The 24,825-nt window shown below is 41.3% G+C and overlaps 1 protein-coding gene and 1 long non-coding RNA gene across 5 annotated transcripts in view; one reads left to right on the top strand and one right to left on the bottom strand.

Annotated features, from left to right (window-relative positions):
* The window catches only part of CDKL5 (cyclin dependent kinase like 5), a 142,207-nt gene extending 128,253 nt beyond the window's left edge, over positions 1–13,954 (bottom strand). For all 4 annotated transcript variants that reach the window (XR_012661097.1, XM_075096438.1, XM_075096456.1 and 1 more), the window contains exon 1: positions 13,804–13,954. The gene's annotated coding sequence lies outside the window, so the exon portion shown is untranslated. The remainder of the gene's footprint in view (positions 1–13,803) is intronic.
* On the top strand, positions 13,207–19,009 carry LOC142058750 (uncharacterized). The gene is made up of 3 exons (XR_012661098.1): positions 13,207–13,738; positions 14,668–14,915; positions 18,261–19,009. It is a non-coding gene; the product is annotated as an uncharacterized LOC142058750 (long non-coding RNA).
* Positions 19,010–24,825: the final 5,816 nt, after the last annotated feature.

Raw genomic sequence — 24,825 nt, 5'->3', positions numbered from 1 at the left:
CCAACTTGTTTCACAAGTCTCTTAAAATAAGACAAGCAAAACAAGGAAATTAAATAGGCCCATTCGTGGAACTCAAAGTATTGTTTCAAGTCATGCTCACCACAACACCTTATACAGCACAGATTTTTAAACCAAACCTAGTTTTCCAACCCTTTCCAAATTTAATATATTTTATTTACTCCACTTAATATCTTTGAACAATTGGTTATAGTCATTTATACAATGGCACACAACGCTTTATTACCTAAACTCCTTGAAGGCACGAGGGCCATTAGAAAAAAAAAAAAAAGACATAATTATGCTTACTTTATGTCCCATAATCTTGGTAGAATTTAAAACAAAAAGCTCAGACTACTTGTTTGCAAAACTGACTCTCAAAAGTGCTGATAGAGGAGATACAGCTTTCAACATATAACAAATTCAGGTAAATAATCCTTAATTATATGGCAATTTAACTGATCTGTTTCACAATACACAAGGACCCGGTCCTGTTTTCACCTAATCCTTCTCTTCTGAAAGGGAAGGGTCTTAAGGATGTACATTTAATAGTGTTTAGATTTTAATTTGGGTATGACATTCACAATATTTTAGAAGCAGAGTAATGAACCAAAATAAGCGTTAGTCAATGGCTGCACACTAGAACTCTTATCCATCTGGAATTTAGACCAGTTGCTACCTTGACTTATATACCACTTTTTCAGCACTCCAATCACAGCTGTACCATCTATGGCTAGCACTGGCACATGCACAGTATTCTCTCATGCCACTACCAACATCTTAACTCAAAATCAAATTGGATTGTACTGCAGTGCAATTGCTCAGCACCTGCTCTCATCTTGTTTTAGATTAGTTTGAGCTATGTTTCTCCTCCTCCGATGATTTGGTTTTGCTATTAATTAAATGGCAGTATTATTTTCATCAGGTGGAATTATTAGAAAGCATCTTAATGAACTGTAACAACTATAAAACTGATGAGCACAACATAACATTACATTATTCTGTATTGTTAAGGAACAATATTTGAAAGAGAATATCTACTTGTTTTCATTTAATCAGAGAAAATGGAAAAAGACTTATCAAACTGCAGAAGCTAGTGGAAAAAAAAAAATATAGTATGCACATATTCCAGGAGAAGACTTTCTTGAAAATTATTTAAAAACACTTCCCTTCATATTCCAGTATTCCATATACCTTTCTGGTAATTTCTCTTCAGTTCATGTATTTTAGAAGCATATTGACATTTTTATTTTATTTTAATTATTATCTGCGGCCTTTGTACAAGTGCTTTCATTTTCTAAAAAAAACAATCAGGAGAAAATAAGCTGTTAGCACGGTATCGTTTTCTCTTTTTCTTAAGATTACACATCAAAGGTACAAAAGGTATATTCCTTGTGTTAAAAAATCCAAGCAACCAAACAGCATTTTCCCAATACCAATACATCACCATTGGCAGTCCCACATAAAGGATCATAAATACTATGGAAGTGGTCCATATGAGAATTGCTGCCATGTAGTAATACTAGAAACAGCAGCAAGACATCCCTAAAAGCTACTTTTTAGCCAAGCTAGATTAAATATAGTATGAAATAAGGCTTCTGTAATTTAGAATTTGATTTTGTAAAAAATAATTTGTTTCATTTATAATAAAACTATACAGCATTAACGGTATATTTTGTATATTTTTGTACTCTTAGAGTCAATCTTAATGCAAGCATCATAGGAAATTCTCTAGCCTACAAATACATACGTGCCCAGCATCATTTGCTTTTCAACCACTAGCCCTACAGAACCTAAACACAAGCACGTACTATGCTACAGTAATATACTTGTGCTTTTGCTTGCAAAATGCAACTAGACAAAAGTATTTCATGCCAGTGTTATTACACGTTAAAAAACGATCTCGGCTTTCATATTTTGCTTCTAGATCTAAACTCCAAGTTAAAGCATACTATAATGCCACTTCTGCTGTGGTATCATGAAGAAAATCTGCTCTGTATAACTACCAGGCATTGGTAGACATTAAGCCATTCACATGACGTTCAAATTTATTTCTGGTTTTCGGCAGAGGAACTTTACCACCACAGTCTGCCATATGCAATGAATATGAAAGCCTACAATTTCTTTTAATCTGTCCTGTAGTTCCTCAACAAAATGGTAAATTCTATCAGGCAAGGAAAAGGCAGTTAGGGAAAATTCACCATCCATCTCACAAATGTAATTGATTCTAGAGGTCCATTGTAATCTTCATCTATCATTGCACCTGAAATAAAATCCAATTATTTCGGCTTCACAGGTGGACTGGATTTGCATCCCAAGAGATATGAAGGGGCCATGAAATGATAAAGCCTATAAGTTAACATTGCACAAATTATATATCCTACATACAGAGCTGTGAAATCCCACACTTTGAACACTAAACTGAATCCACAGCTCCCCAGTTTAAGCCTTTAGCATGACATAACCTCTCAAACATTAGTAGCACAGCACAAGGACTGCTAGCCACTGAATAGTACCATATTTGGGTAGTACAGCTTGCCCAGGTGGTGTTTCACCTCAAGGAGGAAGGCACAAAGCTAGTGGGAGCCCAATCCAAGGGGGCAACCTCTCACCACAGCACTGTGCCAGACCCTTCTCCATCACACGGCCCAGCATAAGGCACTTAGACTCCACGAGACCCAGCGCACAGGTCTCCCAGCGACAGGGCTCCAGAGCAGATGAAAACAACATGTAAAAACAAAACAGTCTCGTTTTCATCCCTGCCTCCATTCCACTACTGCAGTCTAGATTCCACTATTTATTTCTCAACATTGTATGCAAAGCCACCTTTAAGGATAGGAAAGATACCGTATTTGCCTTCCTAAGTATTAGTTACATTCAAAACAGGTGGAAGAAACTGGAACTGGTCATTTATCTGTACAGCAACTTCCATAAGCAGAAATTAGGATAGAGGTCCCATCATACAGCCCCTACCCTCAAGATTCATCACTATAAAACCATACTCTTATTTTCATGCATTACATGCCCTAAACTGTCACCCTTGTTCATTTCATGCTACAAGTCAGTCCGCAAATTTGGGGGGTACATATGTCTGTTGCATGGTAAAGGCGCACGGGGCTTGGCAGCTTGTGCATTTTGGTGGGCACCATTCTGTTCTAACTATTGCAGTACTTCACAAGGTAAGGAGACCAAAAATAAAACTAATGATCAAAATTAGGAAGTGAGCAAGAAGTTATATTAAACCCTAAGCAGTGTAAGAAAAATCTAGAAAGGAACTGGATAGTCACAAAGTGAAAGGTACAACCATTGTTAAGAAATTCTGTAAAAAGCTGAGATACTCAAAGTGTAAGAACTAGTATTAAAAAGAATAGCCATTGATTTTAGAGGGGGAAAGTAAATTTACCAGAGTAAAACTGTGTATTCATATTTTTTATAACTGAACAATCTTTTTTCACTAGCACTGAAGCTTTATGTAGTCTAATTATTTAAAAGGACAGCATACTTCCTCTTTGCTAATTTCTTTGAAGAACAGCAAGCTAACAAGCTTGATCTGCCATTCCATTTTCAGTGAAACAGCCAACAATAGCTCAAATGTTATTTTAAGTGAATATAACTGGAACAGTCAAACAAAAGGTCACCCATTTTACTGGTGTGGAAAAATACAGGATAGGCCTCCTAGCCTCCCAGGGCTGTTCAGTACTTTGTACAATCAAAGACGAGCAGACTTTGGCCTTAATACAAATATCTTCCTGTCTCCCCTCATCCATACATATTATTTGCAACACAATTTTAGTCGCTGTACTTCATGGTGACTTGTATAAACAAATTTGATTTATCCCACAAGAAAAATAAAAACACAAAAAACAAAACACCTCCCAGTACCCAAACTTAGTTAAAACAATCTTAAGTTTCAAATACATTAATTAGAAATACACACAGACTGTTTTTCTGTGAGTTATATCACATAATTTGAGTCAGCAGAAGCAGCTGAAAAACAACTAGGTTAACAGAAGTAAGGACATGATTTTTTTCAAATATGCTGTTCACTCACAGAGCTTTAGGCAACTAAAATGTCAATGCGTATAGAATTTACTGAAACAGATTTAATGATCTCCAAATGACAGGAATAGCTATTTGGTTAGCAAAAGCAGAGTCAAGGTTCACCTTCTGAAAATACTGTTTTGTTACTATTATTGTGGTCATCCCACACCGTCACCTTCATACTGAAATCTGTTTTTATTTATAGCAGTAGTACAGTTTTTAAAGAAAGTCAAGCAACCCATTTTTTGTGTTGAAGTTGCAGAATTCTTGAAATCTTAAACTGAACACAACATTTCAGCCCTCCAAGTTTTTCAAGGAATATTTCAGTGATTTTGATTTGTTTTGCTGTGCTACAGCACCTCTTTTCTTTCTAATCCCCTTCTGTTATATATACGAGGTTCTATAGTTGAAGTTCCACCTAGCTGGCTGCCACTCTCCTTCCTGCATCAAGTTCATATTTCTGTCTCTGACTTTGCAGGCTATGTACAACCTCTTATCCACATACATCAGATGACATGTTTTCTATTCCACCTACAATTCTCTCCTTTTTCCTTGCTCTTTAGGATAGGTTTAAACTGAGCAGCTCTTCCCCCAATTCATTTAAAGATAGGAAATTCACATAAGTTACACTTCTGCGTGACCTATATCAGGGACTGTCAAACAGGTCTCCCACAACAACTCTGCGCCCCGTGTCCACCCCTTACTTCCCTCCTAGAATTTTTCCCCAAATTATTGCCCCCGTGATATCCCCTCATTAAGTGCAATGCAATAACCTATGCCATCAGCTTCATGGCTCTCCCTTTCCATGCTACCCTTCCTTTGAATGCTAGCCTGGCAAAAGGCAGCAAATGCCATTATAGGTATTACTACAGGCTGACCAGAGAGACAGAACTGAGTTCCCTGTTTCTTGCCCAGTCTTTTCGCTAACCATCTGCCTGTTTCCATAAGACCTGTATGTCTGCAACAGAGCTGGACAACACTGCCCCCCCACCAAAGCTGACTGGGAATTGAACGAGTGGTTCAGAAGTTAGTGGCCAGGTGGGAGGACAGGCTAATGGACAGATGGATGGACAGATGGAACAATTGCATAAGCAACCTTCCCTCAAACTAAAATAAAACTTTGAAGTCCCACCTGTTCCACAAAGCATTTCATCAGCACTAGCCACTCCCATTTCAAGGTTTTCTCTTTTATAATAGGCTACACTGCATAAAGTAGTAGCTTTCGTCTATAGACTTACCAGATCAACACATTACTGACTGTACATCACGATGTACAGCTACAGTGCTCCATAAATAACTGTCTTTAAACACAAGCTGTACCCAAACAAGATTTCACAGTTAAGTAGAAAAATAATGGTTGCATAAAAACGTTATAACAGCATGTAATTTAAAACATCCTTCGTAATAATAATGCCAACAAAAAAAGGAGAAAACAAACACAAGATTTGGAGTGGGGCTTTTTAGGTTGGGGGGGTTGTGTGGGGATTGGTTTTTGGTTTTGTATTTTTTAAAGAAATACTAAAAGATGTCAAGAAGTAAAAATAAAGACTACTACCAATTAAAGGATCTGCAAAGGCGTCTTGCATTTAAACAGCCTAAGATTGTGTGAAGGGATAGAGAAGAAGCTGTGCTAGATGAACAGATGGATCAGGAAAGTGTGAAGAGGTCCATAAGGTAGACTCAAGTTTTTAAAGTACAAAACTTCTGAAGCGAGCATAGACTCATCGTATGTGTTTCCATACAAGGATTAGTTAGGGTGAGGGATTTTAAGGGTTTCTATTGGCTTTTTTTAAAAACTTACTGATGTAGGTAGACAACAGCATACTACATATGCATGTAAGTGGAGGATTTGGGGATACTGCAACTCCATCCTTGCCTGACAAGCAAGGCAAGGAAGACTGGAAGCATTTTGCAGACGTTAAGCAAACAACCAGATGGTAACGTTGTGGATGTGGCAGATAAGAGTAGAAACAAAAAAAAGGAGGGAGATCAGAGTCAAAAGGAGAAAAAAACCCCAAACTGCTGGCACCAAAGACCTTTGCTTCATTTTAGCTGGAATTGTCTTTTCAAGTGCTCAAGATAATGATCAAAAAGATAATGCAGCAGTGTCATTAAAATGAGTTAAGTATAATGAGAGGAAAAAAAGATGCCCTGGAAATAGAAGAATTATTTAATTTTACACAAATTCTTCCTAGTGACATTTTAGGAATAATTATATTTTTAGGAAAATACTGCTTTTGAACAAAGGTCTAACTAGACAACCTCCTGAGGTCCCTCTTCCATCCCTGACGTCAACTATCACTTCAAAATACCCTAAGCAATCCTTTTAAAAACAGCAGCAGAAAGTTGGGGAAGAGGTATTCCATATTTATTAATAGATTCAGCCTCACTTCAGTGAACATCCATTTTGCAAATAAAAAAAGGATATAATTTTAAAAGTGTATGTTCGAGGTTCATAACTGAAAATTATTAACATCTATTGTCACTGCTGCGACATTTGCCTACTCTTTGACTAATAGACAGCTTTAACTTTTGGATTAATAATTCTATATATAAAGTAAATCATACGCAAATTAAACTTTTTGATCTCAAATGGTACATAACATAAAAAGCAAACTTGTTCTCAGTTATCATAACTATGTCCATCCCCTATTTTTCATCCCCAAAGTATATTCTAACAACACAGAAAACACTTAAGAGCTGCCAGTGCATCCACCAACTATTTTGAACATGAATTGGAAATATCAATTAAGATGTAAGATTAAAAACAATTTCATATACTATATGAGGCGCTGTATGTTTTGACATTTTTAAGACTTCTCCACCTCTGAAGGCGGTCACATAAAACTGAAGTCAGATGGGCCCCAATCCTGCATACTCTTCTACATAAGCCATACAACTGAAGTTAAACATATGTTTAACTTATTACATGAGCACAAATATTCACAGAGAGGGCTTAAGTGACTCCAGGGAATAAACAAAACGCTGCCAAGTGTTCAAAATAAAAAACAGAAGAGGAAACTTTTCCTGCAATTTGTTTTCAGCTACTGTAAAGTTTTACTGAACACAGCAGGCTGACAGGAATTTAGAACAAGTGTAACAGCTCTGACAAGAGAAGCTTTACAAGGAGCGGTCTATGACATATCCCCACTTTCCATGCACCTCAGTTTTGCTATTACTATTTCAGATAACAGCCAAAAATGCCATCTATAAAAAGCCCTACCATCTTGGAAGATGTGGAACAATCAAACTACGTTACATTTATTCATGGAAAACCACTCTGATGAACCTGCAATTAACATGATACGCTGCAGCACGCAAGATACTCTTACTCTTGAAATTTGTTGTAAGAGCCAGAGAGTAACATCCAAATTGTTCCAGCAAGCTTTTGAAGCTTATCTACTACAGCAAGTCCAGTGGAGAACTACCAAGATGATCAGGGGACTGGAGCATCTCCCTTATGAGGAAAGGCTGAGACCTGGGTTTGTTCAGCCTGGACAACAGAAGACTGCGGGGGGATCTTATCAATGTTTATCTGAAGGGCGGGCGTCAAGAGGATGGGACTCAACTCTTTTCAGTAGTGCCCAACAACAGGACAAAGGGCGATGGGCACAAGTTGGAACACAGGAAGCTCCACCTAAACATGAGAAAAAACTCCTTCCCTGTGAGGGTGCCAGAGCAGGGGCACAGGCTGCCCAGGGAGGCTGCGGAGTCTCCTTCCCTGGAGGCATTCAAAACCCCCCTGGACGCGGTCCTGTGCCCCCTGCTCTGGGTGTGCCTGCTCAAGCAGGGGGCTTGGACAAGATGATCTCCAGAGGTGCCTTCCAACCCCTACCCTTCTGTGATTCTCATCAGAACACAGTTTCCTCTTTGCCATCATCTAGAAATGTTGTCCAGATGAAAAGGGAGAGGAGAGAAAAAAGCAGTGCATGCCACCAAGCATCGTGAGCCTACAACATTCAGGGCACACTGGACCTTCTGCTCTACCGACACAGCATAGTGCCAATGCACATGTAGGCAAACACTGGGAGTTTCAGAGATGTGTATTACACAAAAACTAAACAAGACCTGCTTAAGATTAGGAAATGTAGCACCAAGCAGGAAGCTTATAAACACAAATTTACTGTGCTCTCAAGTTTAATTCAAAAGTTTCTATGCTTTAAAGATAAATATTTACATACAAAGTCCCACTTGTGGTACAAAGCTTAAAAAAGTTACCAGCTGGCAGCTATTTTGCTGACATGAAATGAGATTGTTCTAACAGGTTAAAATGTCACCGAGTCTATCGCATACAGGCCAAACAGAAAGCTCTACCTTCTCAAGGTCAGAAAGGGATGAGACTGTAAAGCAGTGAATTGTACACTCAAGCAGCTACTCACTTACTTCACATGTAAGTGGAGCTTTACAGCCGAGCAGTCGCTCATTCATAAGCGCTAAGCTCAAAGTAAACCAAATGTACTGAAAAACTCTGAGTGATTCTGTGCCAGATAGTTATCCCAGATGACCACAATTCAGCAGGAATTTAAAAAAAAAAACATTTCAAGATCACAACAACTTCTACAAGTTTGAAAACTAAGGGTTTCCCCACAAACACAAGGGCTTCACAAATAGTTGTTAGATGATGAGGTCAACCAAAATATAGCTCTAAGGAGCTAAGCTAAATAAGAATTCTCCCCTATAAATAAATCATTGCGATAACTATTTCTCTGAGTTCACTAGGAAACATACAGTTCCTACAATACATGATGACTTTTAAACACTGACACCTAATTATGAAGACAAGTGGAGGAGGAGGTGAAAAAAGTTGTTTTCACATTCAAGGTCCAATAATAATAATTATTATTTTATACTTAATAGTTGAATAAATATTTTATTCTACTGAACCTTACAGCCACATCCTCCCTTTCCTTCAGCTGAATGAAGCAGTGTATTACCATTAACATCTGTACTTCTACAACTATCTGTAAGAAAAGGTTAACAGAGACAGCAATACAATTCACCAAAATAATGGAGCTCTATGCGGCTGGTATAATAAATTCAGTTTAGAACTTATTCACATTTTTGTTTTTCAGAGAAGTTTGGGGTTTGGTTTGGGGGCTTCCCCCCCCAGTCTTTATCTAAAATATTGCCAGGCAAGTATTTTTCATGAATGCCACCCCTGGGAAGATTACCTTCTTTTTCCAAAGTAAGAGTCAGTGTTAATTTAAGTTATCCTACTGTTAAAAAAACATCGACTAAAGGATTAATTTTCACGACATTAATGGGCAATTCCAACACTAGGAGGTTCAACCAGCTTAGAAAGGGAATACAAATCTGAAGCCAAACTGGAACACACTGACATCTCTTCTGGAGTAATGTTAGAAAAATAAATCTAATTGCACTAGAGCTAGAATTAAAAGCTTCTGGAGACAAATGCTTCAGCATCACAGATAAATATTACCATTAAAGTTCATATATAATGACTTTCTATCCATTTGTTCCATACACATTTTAAAACAATCTTCATACAAACAGAGAAGCAGAACACAACTCTTACTTGAGAACTCACATATTCATTTCTGAAAGTTATTTTGCCTAAAGGAAACAGGCATAGAAGTTCTCTAAAGGCTAGCTTATTCCTAGGAAATTCTCATGGTTGCCTCAGAGAAGGGAGGAAAAAAAAAATATATGCAACATTTCTATAGCAACAGATTTTAAGACATGCAGAACCTTATAAATTTATTTTGTTCTGTCATTGTGATTTCATCAAGATATTTAATACAATTATTTCTGACGTGCTAAAATATCTTAACACAGTGACAAAGAAATGCATTAGCACATTCTAAATAAAAAAAGCTTATTTTTAAAAGCTGAATGCATTAGTGTCATGAACATTCAGCGGTTTAACATTTTTCCTTCATCCATATTTGATATTATGAAACTGCACAGACTCGGCAAGAGGGCTGATGTCGTAATAGTGATTTCCTCAGTTTACTTATATATTGTTTTAATGCTCATTTTAATTTATATAATGACATTAATTCTTACTACTTCCAATACAGAAAGCTGATATTGCAATTCACAAACAAATCTACTAGATACTAAAGTATTACAGTTAGAATACAGAATTTGGAACCAGGAAATAAACTCTATTACTCATTATATTACATACATTCTTTAGTGACAGCAAGTCACTGACCATTCTCATGCCTTGATGTCCTGATGTAAACACCAAGATAAAAATCTAGGGTTGCTAGGCTTAGCTCATGAGCAGTGCTAAAATTCTTTAAAGTTCTCAAATAGACATTATGGCAAATGCAAGCCACTCTTGTTCCTTTCACACGAGGAGCACACACAATTCACAATGACTTCGTTTATCCTCCATGTCAACACATTTTCAGGGTAGCTCCCTCTCATTACTGTTTCATGACCCATGTTCATGCTCTGCTCAGCGTAAGCACATAAGCTCAAGAAAATTCTTATTTATAAGAATTCATATCCCACCCAGAGCTTAAATAATACCTAGGAGAACCATTGGTTGGTTTTTTCTTTCCAGATTTCTACTGCTGAGCATTGTGCGTTCAAGAGAGAAAAAACTAATGCTTATATGTGAACAGTTTTCAAGAGCATCCATATATAGTCAGTATTATAAATAGCTATTTTTATAACAGAACTGAACTAGCTTTTCGTTATATATAGAGGAGGGTGTTTGCTGCATACAGAAATTATTCTTTTATTCTACCTTGTACTTGCAGTCTTTGCTCTCCTCCCACTCACATAGTCCTGCTCCATACAACAGAAATAGCCACCGCTAGTGTCAAACCATGCTGGCACTATAGTCAACTGTACCAGTGCTCCAAAAATAGTTTCAAACAGACTAGCCCAAAACTCTTTTTATAAAGAAGTTCTCCCTATATTGACCATGCAGTTTTTTACATTTTCCTGTAGCTCTTTCACTAGTAAAAAGGGCTTATGAAATTGATATTCTCAAGGGTTTTCTGAGGAATACAGAGCTACAGTAAGCATTTCAGTATTTGAATCTCAGAATGTATTTTTTTCCTCATCATTATTACACTAAACTGAAAGGATCTATGAGAACATTAAAATGGAGCTGTAATTTCTTTGTTTCAACACTTCAAGTTTTGAAAACTAAGCCAAAGCGGATCAGCTACAGCACTAACAGGCTTGTTACAACTCTCATGTTAATGTCAGACAAAAGGAATCAAAACAAATTTCTAGTTTCAGCTTCCAGAACGTCCAAATCTAAAACACTAAAAAAACCACCCAACTTTAAATAACATAAAGCAGCAATAGATTATGTATCAGATTCATTAAAACTGTCAGCATTCAAATAAAGTTAGAAATCAGGCATAATTGCAAGCATTTTTACATGTGTGTTTTTGAATGATGATAAGTGCTTTCAACTGCAGGTCTAAGCACTGGCTGAAATTAATTCAAAGGATCTAGTTCCAAAATACGGTATAGTACTCGCTCCTTGCAGCACTTGATTGCTACAGCTTTAGATTTCTCCCCTTCCCTGCAAACTGTGGTCTTTCACCCATTGTAATGTATCATCCAGTTTTTCTGCATGGCAGAAAAATCTAAGGGGCTAAAACATGGCGACAAAGATTTTGATACAATTTTGATTTAAATCTCTAAATACCACAGTTTTAGGTAAATACTGACAAACAAGGCCATACTCCTGAGAGTTATTCAATGTGGAGGCTTCTTTAGGCAGAGAGGTCTCTCCTTGCCAGAGGAGAGCATCTTGCCAGAAGTACAAAGGGGGAGATTTTCCTTCCTATTGCCAAATGAGCAAAATGAGAGAAATCTTAAAACACCCACACAACCAGAGGTAGCATTTAAGCCTGTACAACAGAAAAAGCCAATACTTCTCTTATTCAATCCACCTATTAAAATGGGGCTTCGTGTTTCTACTTCAGGCAGGTATATTTCACAAAAAGCTTGCTTTTCTTTTTTTCCTCAACTGCAGATCTCCTTACTGTTAAGTCAGAGCACACACACATACAAAGACATGAAAAAAATCTTAAAAATCATGTTGTTTTAGGCAAACCCAACAGACTGTGTGAAATGTTAGATTTGACACCCTTACGCTGAGATATGGGAAAAAAGATAATGAAGTGTCCTCATAGATAGTAAAATGAAGTGGGAATTGTAGGTTGTATTAGCCAAGAAACCATTATTAATGGGCAATATACGACTTGAGCACTCGTTATACTCGAAGCTGGCGGTGCTCAACATCTCCCTGAAAATCAGCAGAGAGGCAGGACAACAAGAGAAACTAACAGGACAATTTAAAACTTCTGTCCCGCAATACTGCAGAATCTGAAGGCCATTCATGATCTGCATCTATCGGTATGCCAATGGATTTTCCTAGCCCTCCTCTGTTTTATATTTTCTCACAGCCTATTTGAGACCTTCCAAATCTTTCCTAAATAAATATATATTTGGAATAAATAAGAACTCTTTTAGGTATACGTGTAGACTAATGTATTCCCATCTTGACAAGTCTACCGAGCAGAAGTCAGGTAATATCTTCCCTCACCCCAAGGCACAGCACACAGGGATTTGCATGATCATTACTGATTTCACTATGGCAGTTTTACGCTGTTGCTGTTTCAGACAGCTACCTGCCGCAGCAATGGTAGGCAGTGCACAATGCAGACAGAAGGAGGATCTCTGAGAGCGAGGCTGGAGTAGTTCAGCAACAGCAACAGCGCACAGAGCCCTCGCATACACCAGAGAGAATGGAATAGGAGCAGAGCTTCTTGCTCCTCCAGCCCAGGAAGAGGCATTGCTGCGAACACACAAAACCCTGCTTGAAATAAAGCCTTTTCCCTTCCACATGCTCAAGTCCAAGGATAGCAACCGAGTTTTCCCTGCTCACCGACCATTATAAAAGATGTAACCTGGGAGGAGAATGAAGGAATATCCCAGCAATGGGAATCCCGGCATCCCTCTTCCTCCCAGCAGCTCTAACTGAGGAACAGCCTTCTCTCCTGGGTGTTGTCCCCTCCGATGCTCTCCATCACCACCTACCTACCTGGTAACAACTAGTATATTTTCTCATAACTGGCACAGAAAATGCACAAGCCCAGCGACGGTGTGACCGATTTAAAAAAAAAAATTAACCAACAACCCAGAGAAACACTCCTTCACCCAAATCACAATAATCTAAGGGGTATCCTTTTTGAAAAAGCCAGGAGCCCTCCCTGCCAGAGGGAAGGGGGTGTCAGGGAAGCAATGGGGAGATCCAGCCCCAGGCAGGGAACACAGGCGGGATCCCGCAGCCGCCCCCCTCCCACCACCACCTCCCGGGGCACCTCAGCGAAACTGCGACCCGCGGGACCGCGGCGGGGCCGCGCCCGCGGGCTCTGCCCTCTCCCGAGCGGGCACCGCCGCCGCCAGACTCCGCCTGGCACGGTGGCGCCGCCGCCCCCCCCCCCGACCTCACCGGCCGGACGCACCTGGGCTGCGGAGCGGGGCGGGGCGGGGCGCGGAGAAACCCACCGGCCCCGCGCCCGCCGCGGCAGCGCCCGCCGGGGAACGGCTCCCGGCGGGATGGGGGGGGGGGGGGGGAAAGGAGGGGGACGGGACGGAGCCGAGGGAAGCGGGTGAGGCGCAGGGCTGCCCCGCCGCTGCCGCCGCCGCCGCAGCAGCAGCAGCAGCAACGAAAAGCCCAACAGCCGGGAGGTGACAGGTGAGGGCGGCGGAGGGCAAGGGACGACCGGCCAGCGCTCGCCCGGTCCCGCGCAGCTCCCCTACCTCCGCTCCGCCGCTGCTCTCCTTACACCCGGCGGCGCGCGCGCGCGCGACAGTCAGTCAGTCAGTCCGCCCGCCGTCGCCCCCTCGCTTCGCTTCGCTTCGCTCCGCTCCCCCACCCGCCGCCGCCGCCGCCGCCCCTCCCTACCGCCGCGCTCAACCGACACCACTAGCCGCCCGGCCCCGCCCCCAAACCTGCACTGACACCTCTTCCCGCCAGTAGCAAGGAGCTAGCTGGCCCCAGGCCACGCCCACTCCCTCCTAGACCAATAGGAGCTAGCCATGATCCTTTCCCCCTACCCCCCCTCCTCACCGGCACCGCCCGCATCCTCGGCACCGCCCGCCCCGGCGGCAGGTTCGGTTGACTCGCAGCTGCTGAGCAACGGGCGGCGGGGCCGGGCCCGGGGTCGTGCCGGGGGACAGGCGGCGGCGGGCTGCGGCGGGCTGCGGGGGGAGGTGTGGCTGCAGGGGAGGTGGCGGCAGCAGCGGCAGCGGTAGCTGTGAGCGACACCTCCGGCGGCGGCGGCGGCGGCGGCGGCGCAGGCAGGTGGCGGTGCGGGGGGCAGCCCCCGGCAGCAGGGCAGGGCAGGGGGGCTGTGAGGGACGTGGCCCGCCCCGGACAGGGAGTGGGGCAGGTGGCCTCTCGTTCCGAGGGGGTCGCCGAATGGATGCGCTTTTTTCCATTTTTTTTTTAATTTATTTTTTTGGCATGGAAACCGGTGCACGCCCCCGTCACGCAGCGCCGTTAGTCACCCGTGTGGGGAACGGGGAGGGGGCGGGGAAGGGCCGTAGGAACTGCCTATGGAGGATGGAGGGAGGGAAGGGCGGCGGGGATGCTAGAAATCACTATCTCCTTTTTTTTCTCAGTTCAGCTCGTGAAGCGTTGAACATGTCCCCAGCACTCAAGTGTTTCTCCAACCTGTACAAAACCATAATCTCCACTCGCACTTTGTGTTGCTGGCGTCTGTGAGGCTTGCACTTACCAGCTTTGCTCACACAAATTAAAAATGCAGTTAACTAAAGCCACTTTCAAGGAAACATCAAATATCAGACCCACCATGGCAAAATGCTGTTCTGCAAGTTATGGATGCTTCAACTCTGCTCCCATTTTTTTGGTATGAATCACAGAATCACAGAATGGCAGGGGTTGGAAGGGACCTCTGGAGATCATCTCGTCCAACCCCCCTGCTTGAGCAGGCACACCCAGAGCAGGGGGCACAGGAACGCGTCCAGGGGGGTTTTGAATGTCTCCAGAGAAGGAGACTCCGCAGCCTCCCTGGGCAGCCTGTGCCCCTGCTCTGGCACCGTCACAGGGAAGGAGTTTTTTCTCATGTTTAGGTGGAACTTCCTATGTTGCAACTTGTGCCCATCGCCCCTTGTCCTGTTGTTGGGCACTACTGAAAAGAGTTCAGTCCCATCCTCTTGACATCCACCCTTCAGATATTTACAAGCATTGATAAGATCCCCCCGCAGTCTTCTGTTGTCCAGGCTGAACAAACCCAGGTCTCTCAGCCTTTCCTCATAAGGGAGATGCTCCAGTCCCCTGATCATCTTGGTAGCTCTTTCCTGGACTTCAGCGGTTATTTAAATTAGAAAAATGTCATGAAGCTCACTGGACATAACATGCCGTAGGACTCAGTGATGGTTGGGTATTGCTAATCTAACACTAACCAAAGTATATTTCTTTTGTAATGATATGAACCTTAAAAAATCTGTGCAGACAGATAACAGAACTTAAGGCATTGCAGTGCATAAAAATCAGGCTAATCATTTCCATTTGTCATTCCACACAGACTGTTTCATGAGCCTTGGGGCACTTAAGTGTTTTAGTTTGGATCAGGGATGCACTTTTGAAGTAAATGCTGTCATCATCTCTGCTTACAGTGCTTTGATTCACAGTGTGGAGTGGAGTGCATGAAGTAGATCCCATTTGAATGAAGCTAAACTGGCAGAGGTACTCCAGGAGTGCACCTAATGCATTCCAGCCACAAATGAGCTATTGGTGGGACTCAAACTGAACTAGTCGAACACGAGGAACCCCTGAAATGTGTATAGCTTGGAGATAAGGTCCTCAGCACCAACCATTGCAGGTCTTCTGTTAGGCCTTGGTGCTTTGCTAGTATAGTCAAAGACTTGGAGCTTTGTAGTCAGAAGGAATGTCCCAGAGGATTTCTAATGTAATATCTGAAAGACCTGATTCATGGTTCACAGCAGGCAGTCAAACTCATATTCTGAAATTTTGATGCTTACAAGTCTGCCAAAGCTCCCATATTGCTCTGTCAGGAGTACACCACATATTCCATAGCTATAAGGATAACTTGAAGGTCAAGATGTGATGCTGTTGTCTAAAGGGTAGAAAATGCGCTACCAGTGTTGCTACTCCAGATTTTGTCAGTGGCTTTTGTGGTCCTTAATTATCCCCCTGTGCCTGTAACTGATGCCAGGACAGAAGGCAGTGGTGCCACAAGTTAAAAATTAAGATAAATGACTAGGTAACGCTTTAATGCTTAAAAATAACTAAATAAATTTCCGGTAACATATGCTAGCAATTAAAACAATTTTTTAATATCAGTGTATCTTGTCATTTTAATATGAGCCCAGATTGTAAGTGATGTAGTACATGGTGAATTTTTGAGAGAAGGCATAGACAGAACCACTGCTGTGGCAAAATCTGAGCAGAGAACTGTGGGTTTTTTGTTATAACGTACACAAAATCACTTATCCTACACTGCTTAGGATAAGAAGCACTTCTCCTACAGTGCTTCTCACAAGTAACTGGTTTCATGCACTGACATGATGTACTTACTCTTTTTACTAAGATCTGCCTTCTTTTGGATGTTTCTCATAATATGGTATGTGATAGAGAAGATAGAACACTTGATAATAAACTTTAATCTTGAGCTTTGCTTCAATAAGGACAGCAGTCCATAATTTTACATGCCTGAAATCAAAGATAATAGCTTGCTTGTCTTCTGGGTTTCTTCAGGATTGATCATCAGATTCTTCTCCCTCATCCTGTGGTTATAACAGAAATGTTAAGAGTACAAGAGATTTTTGTTCACTGCATCCAAGAGTTTAAGGCTAATTTCACTCAACTAAAAAGACGGGGTTTTCTAATGTGAAATCTGGCAAATCAGCATGGCTGTGGAGGCCAAGCCCTTTTTCTGTGACACACACATCGTGGTCTGTAATAGAGATTTTGTTTTGAGAAACTAGACTAGGCTCCACCGCATCACTAAAATAAAATAGAGGAAAAAATATGATTTACCAGGTAAACCAAGCATATATGACTCTGAATACAAATAAGTAGCAGGTTTCATTCATAACAGGATACCATTTTCAGACATTTTTCCCCATAAAAAGAAGGGGAAATGCCCAAGTTTGGGCCACCTAAGTGTTTTTTCCAGGGACTCCTACGGGGGTTGCGGAGTGATCCAGGCCAGAGACAAACACTTGAAGGCAGCAGCCAGATTGTCTTGGCTTCCTTTTTTGGTCCCACAAGCTAGCTGGCTCGGTGTCAGGCTGGCCCTCCAGTGCAGATCAGAGCAGTCTGATCTGTTCTGCTGGAAACGGCGTGAAGTGCCAAGTCCTACATGTGTCTTCTCTAGGAGCGCCTATGAGTCATCGTAGCAGCCAGGCGTACAGGCAGCTACTGGTCTGATGGCTAACCAATGTAATACAGTCTCGGTAGGAAAGAGCTGCTTACCCACTGCATCTGTATCAAGCCACTGACACTAAGAGCCAAGCAGGAATAAATTTGATGTAAGCATCAGTGGAAGTGGATGGCAAGAGGGTACTGAGTAAGTAGCATTATCCATACGGTTTAGACAGGTATAAATGTAAATACATGGGGCAAGATACTACCACAGTGTTTTAGAAGAGCCTTTAAACAGGCAGAAATCAATGGCAGTTTTGCCTAGCTGAAAAGTGCAGAAATTGGCACATGGATAGGAGCAGATCATTCATTTATTCTTTCTTGCAGTGACATTTCATTACACAGAGAAGAAACAAAAACCATGAAGAAGTGAATAGATATTGTTTCCTTCCTAGGGTCTTGAGAGAAAACAATGCAACAAAAGGGAGTGATGCTGGTTTTATTATTATTCTCTCCAAACTGGCTGTTGCTTTCCCAGGAACCAAGCTCTCAGCTGAGCAAGCAGTAATTTACAAAGAATTTTATCATGAATTTTCTATACAGCGTTGCATGTTTCATACATACAATAAAAGGCGACAGTCACAATTCTCGGGTGGTAGAGTTTGCTACAACTGCACTGACACCCTTTTACAAAGCTTTTCTTAAGATCTATATTTTAAAATGTGTAATTTGCAAGTATTGCTCTTGAATGGGATAATTTAATTTTGAAGACTGGGCTCATGATCAGAGAGTTATGGCTTTATTCCTCCCTCTGCAGTCATTTCCATGCAAGGGCTACAAACTAATTTTTTCCTCCTCCATTTAGTGGCTGCAGCAACCATCCTTCACCGAAATGGCAAGTGGTTCACTCCACAAGATTCACCTGGTACGGGAGTTTGTGGGGATGCAATTGGGATGAGGCTTTTTTGCGCATCCCCACCACAGAACTGCTAGCTGTCCTGTCTGCCCAGCACTTCTAAGCCAAACAGAGCCCTGCCTGGAGGAGGGAAGTAACAGAAGCAGTGGTGCTTGGTCTGTAAGAAATAGTTTGACTGTCTTATTTAACAAGACTTGTTTAGGCTATGAAAAGTACCAGTGATCTAGAGCTTACCTACTCTCTGCCTCTTAGTTTAAAAATAGGTTTTCTGTGCTGCTTAGCCACCTGCTGTATGCATTACCACTGCCCTTTCTTCTGGCTTCCTAAAAATATGTGGGTAGATTGCAAGATACACATTCTGCTTTTACAGAGCCAGGGCTCAGCCTAATTATAACCTGCAAAATCAGGATGTGACTGTTTTGACTTGCAGAAACAAAGATGAATAATTGAGTTGTTTACATTCAATTTGTTTAGATACTCTGACCTCAGTCCACTTTTTACTGTAATTAACTATGTTTATTACAGTGCTGATACCTGATGAAACAACCTATCTGTGCAAGCCATCATTTGCATTGTATTTTCCGATGAAGTAAATTGACTTTTAGTGAAGTAAAACCACTTTTGTTGTTCTTTTGTAATTCTAAAGTCAGTATGTAACTTTTCCATGACAAGAAAATAGTACACAGAATAAAGTTAAATAATATTTCTTTCCAGACTACAGTAATTCAGACAATCTGACATTCCAAAGAACTGTACGTCTTTATTTCAATAATAATGACCAGTTATGGTTAATGGGTTTCATTCATCCTAATATCTCTTACTGTGTGTAATAGGCACCTGCGGTGTGTACGTAGGTAGCTTTGCCCATGAGGTATTTTATCCTTGAGCATAATTCATAGTTTTATGTCAGCATTTGGTTGGAACAAGATGGGGTAAGATGACATGATTGCAGGGTGGCTTCATGTTGCAGTAGTCTGTGTCTTAAGTTCCGAGGGCAATTCCTGAATGTCTAGACCCATCAACGCTGCAGTCCTCGGCTCATCTCAGGATAATGGTACTGGCACACATCATTACAGTCACACAGATCACATTGCCTTCAACCCCCTTTTTCCCTCGCGGAGCTCTGGTGTCCCTAGCAATGATGTCAGAATGAATACAGATAAGATAGGATACCTCACATATTTTTCCAGTGATTATTCTCTTAAAATCAGTTCTCTTTTCAGAGCATTTGTAACTTTCCATAAACAGTTTCCCAAAGCATGCCGTTCTCATATTTAAATATTTGATTTTCCTTCTCTGACTTCTCCCTTGTACTCCTTTCTCTCTTGGTTGCATTTAAACTTTACTTAGTATTGTTTTCACCTATACCAGCAGTATCCCTCACTTGGGGCTCTTTTGACCTATTTTCTAAGACAATAGGTTTCCATAGGAAAGAAGACTCACCCTTATCACCCTTCCTCTCTAGAAGAATTAGAATTTATTAACTATCTTACTAAGCCAAGCCTAACAGAGAGCCTATGCCGCTACGTGTAGCGTCTGTATACAGAATCCCAAAACTTTATGCACAAAACAGTAATATGTGAAATATTGCAATGCTGGCATTGTCCCACCAAATGTAATCTTCACTTATATCCAAGATATAACTTGGTTTTAGTGTATTTTTAACAAGGGAAAAGATGCATATGGCTTTTGTAGCCTGATGTACGGAAGATTATGTTCTAAAATAGAAATTTAAATGCAGCAGAGAGAGGGGTTGCACAACAATATCAACACAGTTGAGATGTTACAATTTCTACCTATAGTAACATGTATTGTCATCGCTATTGTTCTTAAAGAGTCCTACTCTTGGACAGAATTCTTATTTAGGTGGATCACTTGTCATACAAACACACAATAAGATGATCATCCCTGCCTCCAAAACCTTATAATTCAAGAGGTAACAGATGAGATAGTGTTGGGAAAGGATGAGGTAGTTCACACAACATGATAGACAGTTGCCTAGACTTAACCAAATCTGTAGCATTGTGGCAGAGGTGAATTTCAAATAGAGATTTTTAAGGAAAATACTGAAGTGGATTGGCTGACGTTTATGAGGAACTCAGCACATGGGAGCAGTATGGGAGATAAGGTGGATGTGCATACCTGGAATTTTAACCAGCAGATGATAACTATCACCCTGGGTAGGCTGGATGTAAGAGCTTGAGAGATTATATGGTGGGGATAGATTGCAAATGGACTTGAAAATGAAGGCAGTGTACACTGATACTGTAAAGATGGGGAGAACAAAGAAAGGATTGTAAGAGAGGACGATTTAGAACTTACCAACTCCCTGAATGAAGATGAATTATTAAGGTAGTGCATGGCATGGGTAAGGAAACATATGTTGCAGCAATCAATGTATGGCATAATGAAAATTCGGATGAGTTTTTAGTATGCAGATGAATGCAAAAAGCCTTCTACTAGAAATGTTAGAAGAAAGCCATGTTAGGATTACAGCATAATTTGGCTGTAAGAAAAAAGATGGAGGCAGAAAGTGCAGGTCAGTGGCAGGCTAGATATGATTTGTCATGTTGACTGCAAAGGAGATGCAACTGGAAGTGTTGTTTTATACATACTGTTCTTGGGGTCACGTCCCTGAAGAACAAATCTGAGCCAGATTTTTTGAGACTTTCCTTTGAATAAAAACAGGCAGATCTGGAGTGAAGGGATGAATATTCAAAATAATCACTAAATGTCATAGGGTTAGATCATCATAAATGCTGGAGGTGGGTCGAAAGAACTCCAAATGGCATGAAGTGGTAATGGACAGATGTACAGAGGGAAAACAACAAAAAAAGACAGTCACAGAACCTTAAGGAAGACAAGGTTTCAGTGATGGTTTATTATTTTCCAACTTTGGTCAGCTCAAAACCAGTGAGGGACACAAGTAAGAGCAGATTGTGTTGTGCCTAAGGGGAGAAGGATAGTTTACAGAGGTTCTGGGATGAAACTGGAGAAGAGATATGTTTAATGAGCTTGGAGATGGGAAAGAGGAGGAGAGCAGTCTGTAGCTGGTGAGAAAAGGGGATCAGAAAAATAATGGTTTTGGTAGGAGCATTAGAACAGAAGGAGGAGTGAACAACAGTTTGCTCAGGATGGAAGAACTGAGGTAAATGGAGGAGTTGGAAAAGAGAAATTCTTAATATATGACATGGAAGAAGGAAAGGAGTTACAGAACGAGAAGTGATGGAAAGCAGATGTCTTCATGTAGAAGACATTGGTGAGATCCCAATGTGGAGAGCGAAGGAGAAGCAGGAGCAGGGTAAGAGGGAGGGTGATTCAGGGTAGCAAAAAGCCTACTTGAGATGACAGATGTTCTCCAACTGGAGAATGGAGAATTACTTAACTAGGAAACTGGAAAAACTGAAGATGGATAAAACAAACTTGTAGCTGGGAAAGACAGCTTGACTCAGAGCTAGCTGTTTTGGAGTAGGAGAGAGGCAAAAGAAAAGGGTGAAGAGTGAAGCAGGCAGGAACTGAACAACAATCCCTGAGATCGAAGGAGAAAGGAAAGAAAAAATGTGGGAAAAGAAAAGGGAGACCAATACTGATAAATACTGATGACCTGGAAGTTGTGGAAAGACTGAGTGACAACGCATGAGGGAGAAGACGACCTTAAGTGTGAAGCTGAAAGATACATGATTGTTGTTTAAAAGGAAGGAACTCAGCACCGGAGATGTGAGAATATGGCTGATGAAAATGAGTGCAAGACAGTAAGATTCAGTATAGGGTGAGCTGAAGGAGGAATGCCGACTGAACACAGAAGGGAGATGTGGGATTGGATGGATCACCAAAGGCTTACGTGGGATACAGTAAAAAGAATGCCTTGAGTTGAAATCAAAGAACAAGGCTGAGGAGAACAGCTGTATGGTGAGCAGACAGCACGAAAATGATAGGGGCAAGTGGGGAAGGGTTGTATCCAATGCTGCGAAAAATGGAGAAAGAGTATAAGGGATTTAGCCAGGGAGAAGTATAGGCAGGGAGAGAGCAAAAGCCCAGTGTGGCTACCATGAAATGAAGCTGGGGTGAGAAATGCGTGGAAGAGAGAAACCTCTGAAAAAGAGGGAAGAGAAACAAAAGGATCCAGGACCTGGTGAAGCTGAAGGGAGTGACATATGAAGAAGTCATGGATGACAGGGTTTTTTACAGAGACAAGGAGAGTGGGAGGAAAGAAGGGTGTGGGTGTGAAATTTGAAGCTGTGAAACAAGACAGGTAGAAGCAGGAAGAAAGGAAGATGTAGTGTAAGGCAAGACAAAACTTTCAAACCTAGATGATAAAAATAATGGTCCTAAATTCTGTTTAGCCATCTCAGTAGAAAGTAACTTTAAACCATAGTCCCTCAAAACATTCTTCTATTTTCTTTCCAGAGATCATCTGCAAATAGTTGCTCAAATATGTGGGCTTTCCCCTGGGGAGGGCAGAGAGAAATGAACTACTGATTCTTACTCTCTCCTGTTCAATGTGTTTGTTAGGCTGGTGGAAAGGCTGATAGAAACCATACCTAATAAAGTAGCAGGTGATCAAGTTAGCTGAGAGAAGGCATAGATGTTAACAGTGTAATTCCTAAACAGATTTAGATCTTTCTGTTTCATCACATTAGGCAGGTCTGGTTGGACGATGTCTGTACTAATGCTTAATATGGACTTGAGCTTGAATGCAACCTAAATGGCTGAGAGCAGGTTTATTTCAGCAGTCTCCACTGGAGAGTTCTGCTGCTTGATAATGGTGTTGGTTTCTGTCTTAGGGACTTTCCTGTTTCTCCAGCTGCTACTGCAAATTAGCAGCAGCCATAAAAAAAATCTTTCGGTGTGAGCTTTGCTTGGAAATGGATACCTTTTTTCCCTGGATGTGGCCCTTGCTGCTTCTCCATGCTTCTATCAACTGGAGCTGGGGTTCTACAGAGAGCACTCCATAAAACCATGCCCAGAGATCAAGAGGGAGGTTCCCCCCGTGAGGGCAGAATGCCCACCGGCCGAGCAAGCTCCTCCTAACGTTCCTTGCAGGCAGCCTTGGCTCCTGTGAAATTCAAAGCGTGTGTTTTTACATGCACTGCAGAGCTTCCGGATGGGATCCATCTCACATGAATACGCCGCTCGCTCCTTGTAAGAGCTCAGCAACTGGGGTTCTCCGGGCGAAGGGGTCCTTCTCTCTCCTATGCTGGGGAAAGGTCTGTTGATCTCACATCTTGCATGCTCAACAAGGTGCTCTCGACCAGCATTCATATTTCAGTCATTATGTCTACAAAAGAGCCTGAAGCTACAAAGCCTGTTTCCAAGATAAGCTTTCTCCTTCCTGTTTTTGAAAAGGGATTTGGTTGTTAGGCTCGGGGAGCTGTGGCAGACTGCAGTTCTGGTTTGTTTTCTAGGAATGACTAAGAGAGGAGGAGTTTGTACGGTCTGACTAAATTCTGATGACTTTGTTAGCAACTGCATTTCTTTAACTGTACAAGAGCTTGCTGAAAGTATGTTTTTAATCTTGTAAAGCCCTCCTCAATTTCTGATGTTGCTTCTCACACACATCCTGTTATTTTCCCTTTTTAGCTTCAGTCCTTCTGTGTTTGACATACAGGCATTTCCAGGAATATTTTAAAATGTTTTTTTTTAAACTTAGTAAACATACTACTTTCAAATCTTTTCACTGTTGGCTAACTTCTGAAGATTTATTGTTTTAAGTAAAACCCCTCAACACCAGTTAAAAACAACATTTTGCTTTATTATATGAGCAGCCAAGCCACCTTAAAAGTGAAATACATTAAATCAGAAAAATGAAAAACTAATCTGGTAGACATTCTGCTTTCAAGTTATAGCAAGAAATGCAGAAAGAAGAGTTCAAATCTTGATCAGAATAATGCATACATGGGATTAAGGACTTGTTTGGAGGCTGCATCAGAGAGGAGGTTGTGGTTTGGGTCCTCAGAAGCAAAATGAAGTGCATGATAGCTGGTTTTGGTTCAGAATGGTGATTGTCCCAGATTGGGTTCCCTGATAAAATTTCAGCTGCACCCAGCAATGTCAGCTAATAGTTTTTTGTGTTTGATCCCCACAAAGAAACAAAGGCATAAGAAAAAATTTGGATCTGAGGACTGATACTCAGTGTTGCTGAAAATCTGAAGGCGTAAGGCTGCAGTTCTCCATTGTGGACCACTCCCTGGTGAAACTCATAGTATCCTTTTACCCAAAACTGTGTTGGAACTAGTTGTCCTGTACTGCAGTGACATCTACTGAAGGAAAATGAAAAAAGCCTTAGGAAAGCAGTGTTGGCCTCTCTTAAATATAATGCAGTCATCAGAGCTTGAATATATTTTAAATACCAAAGGGTTTCATATTTTTCCCTTTGAATATTTCAGAGCTATCATTATGTGATTGTTACTCAGCACCCATTATCACAATGTTTCCAGACTTTAAACAAACACATATCTAACTAATGTATTCTGCGACTTGTTTTGTATGCAAATATTTAATTCCTGAAAGACAG

The sequence above is a fragment of the Phalacrocorax aristotelis genome, chromosome 1, assembly GCF_949628215.1.
Source record: "Phalacrocorax aristotelis chromosome 1, bGulAri2.1, whole genome shotgun sequence".
In the NCBI taxonomy this organism is placed as follows: domain Eukaryota; kingdom Metazoa; phylum Chordata; class Aves; order Suliformes; family Phalacrocoracidae; genus Phalacrocorax; species Phalacrocorax aristotelis.
Note: the sequence above shows the minus strand (reverse complement) of the source record. Positions and strands in the feature narration are given on the sequence as shown.